Source organism: Odontesthes bonariensis, chromosome 15, assembly GCF_027942865.1.
Source record: "Odontesthes bonariensis isolate fOdoBon6 chromosome 15, fOdoBon6.hap1, whole genome shotgun sequence".
Taxonomy (NCBI): domain Eukaryota; kingdom Metazoa; phylum Chordata; class Actinopteri; order Atheriniformes; family Atherinopsidae; genus Odontesthes; species Odontesthes bonariensis.
Genome location: NC_134520.1, coordinates 4,678,981 through 4,685,824, shown reverse-complemented (window position 1 = coordinate 4,685,824; position 6,844 = coordinate 4,678,981).

Genomic DNA, 6,844 nt, shown 5'->3' with positions numbered 1-6,844 from the left:
AATATGTTAGAGAAAAGGCAGCACAAATCCTGGGCTCAGGAGAGCTTGTGTCTCGAAAAGGGCGAAGCCTTCCTTACTGAAGTGTGTGTTGGGATTGCTCGCAAACAAAACTAAAATGTGCAAAATAATTATATCTTATGATCAGTAAACTTGTAAATCTGTTCTCGAAATAATAACCTCCTTCAATTCAATTCAATTCAATTCATTTTTATTTATATAGCGCCAAATACAACAAATGTCATCTCAAGGCACTTAGATAGTAAGTCCAATTCAAGCCAATTGGAATTCAATTAATTAATAATAATCATAATTCATAAAATAATCCAATTCGTTCATATAGAGCCAATTCAAAAACAATTTCCTAGCTAAGAAAACCAACAGATTGCACTGAAAACTTTTTGTTTTTCGGTCCAATCTCCCGGCCTGAGCGGCGTGCCTGAGGCGACTGTGGAGAGAAACGACTCCCTTTTAACAGGAAGAAACCTCTGGCAGAACCAGACTCAGGAAGGGTGGCCATCCGCCTCGACCAGCTGGGGTTTGAGAAGACAGAAAAAGGGGGGGGGGGAGGGGGGCAGGGGGCCACCGCGACGGCGGCACTGTAACACCATTCAAAGGATATCTGTTGGAACAGGGAAAGACGAGTTAATGACCACAATAATATCACATATACATAAAGAGAGTAAAGTGAGGAAAGGTGTGTCAGATGAGGCCCCCCAGCAGTCTAGGCCTATAGCAGCTTAACTATGGGATGTTTCAGGATCACATGAGCCATCCCTATTCAAGGTAAACACAAGAAACTTGTGCTAACGAAAAAATAAATAATAAAATAAAGTAAAGGACCAGACTCAGTGAGTAATTCCCTATACTCCCTATATAGATCTGCTCCTCACACCACAACAACCATCTTTTTACAGCCACAAGCTACCTCAGCCTCTCACCAACTGCACACCAGTCACAGCGGGGTGGGGATGCAAACCCTGGTTCGGGTAGGGGGTAATGAAAGTATAGAGGGTGCCAGAGGTGGAGGCAGAACAAGACACACTAGCAGACACACTATCAGATTCAACAGACCTAACTATAAGCTTTATAAAAAAGGAAAGTTTTAAGCCTGGTCTTAAAAGTGGAAAGGGTGTCTGCTTCCCGGACATTTACTGGCAGCTTATTCCACAATTGAGGGGCCTGATAACTGAAGGCTCTGCCTCCCATTCTACTTTTAGAAACTCTGGGAACCTCAAGTAAACCTGTAGTTTGGGAACGAAGTGCTCTGTTACGAAAATATCTTACAATGAGATCTTTAAGATATGATGGAGCTCGGTCATTAAGAGTTTTATATGTAAGGAGAAGAATCTTAAATTCTATTCTGAATTTAACAGGGAGCCAATGAAGAGAAGCTAAAACTGGAGAAATATGATCTCTCCTGTTAGTTCTCATCAGAACTCTGGCTGCAGCATTTTGGATCAACTGAAGGCTTTTCAGAGAATATGTAGGACAGCCCAATAATAAAGAATTACAGTAGTCCAATCTTGAAGTAACAAATGCATGAATTAGTTTTTCTGCATCACTCTGAGACAAGATGTTCCTGATTTTAACAATATTACGAAGGTGAAAGAAGGCAGTCCTAGAAACCTGTTTTATATGCGAGTCAAATGATAAGTTCTGGTCAAAAATAATTCCAAGGTTCCTCACTGTAGAACTAGAAGCCAAGGAAATACCATCTAGAGTAACTATATAGCTAGACAATTTCTCCCTGAAACGCTCAGGTCCAAAGATAACGACTTCAGTTTTGTCTGAATTTAGCAGCAGACAGTTCTGAGTCATCCAGGTCTTTATGTCTTTAAGACATGCTTGTAGTCTGACCAACCTATTGGTTTCATCTGGTTTTATAGATAAGTACAGCTGAGTATCATCAGCATAGCAATGGAAATTTATGCCATGCTGTCTAATAATGTTACCTAATGGAAGCATGTATAAAGTAAAAAGAATCGGTCCAAGCACAGAACCCTGAGGAACTCCATGACTTACTCTGGTGTGTGAGGAAGATTCTTCATTTACAAGAACAAACTGAAATCTATCAGATAAATATGATTTAAACCAGCCTAATGCAGTTCCTTTAATCCCAATAACATGTTCAAGTCTGTGTAATAAGATACTGTGATCGACCGTATCAAATGCAGCACTGAGATCCAACAGGACAAGCACAGACACAAGTCCGCTATCAGAGGCTAAGAGGAGATCATTGGTAACTTTCAGCAGTGCTGTTTCTGTGCTATGATGCACTCTGAATCCTGACTGAAACTCTTCAAACAAATTATTTCTGTGTAAATGATCACAAAGCTGAGCTGCAACTATTTTTTCAAGAACTTTAGACATAAAAGGGAGATTGGATATAGGTCTATAATGAGCCAACACTTCTGAATCAAGAGTAGGTTTTTTAAGTAAAGGTTTAATTACAGCAACCTTAAAAGTCTGAGGTACATATCCTGTCAACAAAGACAGATTGATCAAATCCAATATGGAAGTGTCAATTAATGGGAAAACCTCCTTGAACAGTCTGGTTGGGATTGGGTCTAAAACACAAGTTGATGGTTTAGAAGAGACTATTGCTGTTGTTAGTTCAGAGAGATCAACTGGGCAGAAGCCGTCTAAATACAAATCAGGTTCTAAAGATACTTCTAAAGCTGCTGTACTTGATGATACATCACTGATAATAGTGGGAAGGACTCCATCAATCTTCTCTCTGATAGAAACAATTTTATTAATAAAGAAGCTCATGAAATCATCACTGCTGAGAGTTAAAGGAATAACTGGCTCAGCAGAGCTCGGACTCTTAGTCAGACTGGCTACAGTGCTGAAAAGAAACCTGGGATTATTCTTATTCTCATCTATCAATGATGAATAATAAGCAGTTCTAGCTTTACGAAGGGCTTTCTTATACATTGTTAAACTATCTTTCCAGACTAACTGAGACTCTTCTAAATTAGAGGAACGCCACTGTCTCTCCAGCTTTCTTGCAGTCTGCTTTAAAGCACGCAGCTGTGAATTATACCAAGGAGCCAACCTCTTCTGACTGATTACCTTCCTTTTCAGAGGGGCAACATTGTCCAGTGCTGTACGCATTGAAACTATAGTGCTGTCAACAAGAGAGTCAAGTGCTGCTGGAGTAAAGTTGGAGTAGGAAACAGTGTTTGAGTAATAAATTTGAGTTATAAATCCAAGCTTAACTAGAAAGCTGCAAGCAGCTGTGTGCAGGCACGTTGGGGCACACGCTGGACGTTGTCGTCGCGTAGCTCTGCCCAGACGCACGATACTCTCTGCGTACGTACGAGCACATAATAACCCCAATGTGGAGGGGTATTTGAACATTTCCAGGGGGCGCCACTGAGCCATTTTGCTCCGCCCACACACGATACCCTTTACATACGTACGAGGTCATCAGGGTGGACGTGTGTGCCAAGTTTCATGACCTTGTGATGATAATAAGGCTTTCAAATCACAAACGCCATCACACGATTTTCACCGCCTGGCCACGCCCACACCGTTCAGAGTTTGGAAAAGTTTCTGCATGATCCCCCCCATGTCTTAAGAGTTACCTAGCCAAGTTTGAAGCTTGTAGCATTAAAGTAATACTATGTAACATTTCTACCTTAAAATAACAGCTTGAAAACAATTGTGCGGCTAGAATGAGTTTTAATATTACGATTGGCCTGTCTCCTATGCCCTTCGGGGGTCTGAGCGGGAGCTGAGCGGAAGTACTTCGACTTGCTTTCTGGCACACCTACAGCAAAAACAAATAGACCCCTCTCACGCTCCCAGGTACATTTGATTACTCTTACCTTCTCTCTCCCTATTTTAGGCCTTCCTGTTAGCACTTTGGTCAGCTGCTATTGTTGTTTTAAAAGTGCATTATAAATAAACTTTGACTTGACTTGACTTGACTTCTCGGTCGACATTTGCACCTTCTGACTCCTCGCCGGTTCGTCAACAAACGTGAAACGTGAAAGCGAAACGGTGTTGTATTTACGACAGTGTAACCGTACATTACCTCCAAGCCTGTAGGGGGAGCTCCATACTGGGCTTTTTGAGAAGTTACATCGTATCGCTTTAAATCTGTAGGAGGAGTTCGATCAAAAAGTGGGGGGAAAAAAAGATGTTTCCAACCACCAGCAGGTGGCGCTATAGGTATCATGTCACTGATAATACGCGTTCAGGCTGGGTCCAGCATTCACCGTATGAAGTTTGGGACAGATTGGATAATGTATGTGGCAGTTATTACCGACTTCATTTTTTGTGGCGAGTGATGGCGAGTCATCAAACTTTGAGGCGTCGCCACGCCCACGCCCTTTAAGTTTTGAAAAAGTTGCCCAATGACCCCCCCCCCCCCCCATGTCTGAAGAGTAACCTGGTCAAGTTTGAAGTCTGTAGCATTAAATCTGTAGGACTAGTTCGATCATATGCAAGGCGTGGAATCGGTCAAAAATGGCACGAAAACGCACTTTCCATCCAAAATGGCCGCCTTCCTGTGGACGTGGGACCATGGCGGCTGGAGACTTTTTGTGCGTCTGGGCATGATGAATGAGTGTACCGAGTTTTGTCGTCCCACGTGAAACAGCCCAATGCGGGACCATTTTTAAGCACCGTAGGGGGCGCTACAGAGTCAATGTGCGACTCCCAAAAATATAAAGTTTAGATTCTTTCATGTTGTCGACTGGCAGGTGGTGTTTGCAAAATTTCAAGAGTTTTCGAGTACCTTTTGCAAAGAATAACGGGAGGAAGACGGACAGAAGACGGACGGAATAATAAGAAACAGTACAGATACAATAGGGTCCTTGCAGTTTCACAAGCTCTCTGACTGACGGGATGGAAGAAGGTCTTGTTTAGAACTCTAGCATTGATTTTTGGCATGTTGCAGCAATCTCAACAATCACAACCGGTTACAGGTTGTTGCTGCTGGCAGAAATGACCTCCCGCATTGACCTGAAGAAGCCTTTCACTCCCTGTCGCTGTGCACAGGGTGGGCAGTATCGTCCATTTTGTTTAACAGCCATTTAGATAACCGTCGTGTTCGTTTGTCTGAGAGAAGATGCACAAGCTCAGGGCTGCGTGAAACACACGCATTTCAACAAGTTCACAGCTCACACGCCACACATGCCATTTCTCACGCTGAGAAATGATCAACTTCGTCGCACAGATATTCTAATGGCCTATATACTATAAACGAGTCAATGGCAGGTTACTGTGCGTTCTACAGCTCAGAACTATAGCTCTGGTACAGCTGTCTTGATTTAGCTACCCATCGGCAAATCACAAAATAGAATTTTTCAGCTAATCAGAAAACAGAATTTCTTGTTGCCGGGTGAGGTCTGAAAAAGCTTTCAGCTGCAAGCACGCGTTCCATGAATGCACAGCAGACATAACCTATTATGCTCTGAATGCTGCAGAAGTTGTAGACGAGCTGGAGGTGAAAGAGAACCGTCAGGATCATCAGCAGGTCATATCTTCATTTATTTGAATCTTTTATTAGTTACTATAGTTTTCCTACTCTTTGTAAAAGACCAATATCCCGCCGATTAAAGTTTTTGTTGAAGTAGTAGGCCTAAATATTCAGCACACACCCTTTGACATGAGCAACTTAATGAAAAATATGTAGGAGTGTAATTAGGCTTCCGTGGTTAATTTTTTTCAAATGTGACTGGTATGAACAGATTCCCAAGGCTATCTACAATTGCCAAACTGGTATTAGTTCTGCCACACTGAAATGCTGATGCAGAGAGGGTTTTTTCCATGGTGGGGCTCAATAAAAGCACGACCAGGAACACGTTGGCTCTGAATGGAACTCTGTCATCCATCATGACTGTGAAAATGGCTGACACTGAGCCACAGTGCTTTAAATGGGAGCCCCCAATATCAGTCATCAAGCATCAAAATCTGCCACAAACACTTACAACACTCATAAACAAACACACACAGAGAGGGACTGCTCAAGGGGCCCATTTGGGGTTATGTTTGTTTTTCTTAATTTAATTTGTCTGTTTTTTTGTTTGTTAAGACTTTGCATACCTAAAACAATTTATTTTAAAATATAGCAGAATTTTGTGTAAAAGTGAAGATTTGTGATTTTGGTATAAATAAAACAATTTCTTTGTTCTTTAAGTAGCTAGTTTATGGCGATGGGATACTGCAAGGGACCCCCCCCCCCCCCCCAAAAAAAAAAACGAAAGAACCCCCCCCCCCCCTCCGCACACATGCCCGGCCCGGCCCCTGCCCCGCCCGAATCTCACTCCAAGCAAACTTGAAAACTATAGAGCCCTGCAAACTCCAAGTCGAGCTCAGAATTTATTTAAAGGTTCAGGTTCCACAGCGCTGTGGACCTCTCTCCGCCAGGCAGTCTGATCAGAAAAAGTTTACCACTGTTTTTCTAAACACACTATTATATTACCATAGAAATATGATGTAAATATTGGTCCGAAAGTCGGGGAGAAGCCGTGGTTTAGACTTGGCTTTCCCTGATTAGTCCTTGGTCCGATATCAGCCTTGTACTCCATCTCTGCTCCATCCAGATGTCTCCACCCTGTGTGGGAAAACTCCCCCCATCTCCCTGTGTCCGGTACTTTTCCACTATAGGCCTCATCCCACCTGTTTGGACTCCCCCTGTAAGCATGTACTGTTTTAACCCTTCACACCGTGGAATCGATGCTTGTTCCCTTCAAAAAGGAGCGTATCAACTCTGAATAAGCACAATGATCAAGATGATTTTATTGTCATGTAGTCATGTCACACGAAATTACTCCTCCAGTTAACTAACAGTGACTGCTGAGTTCTTCTCAAATTGATTGATTGATTTTTT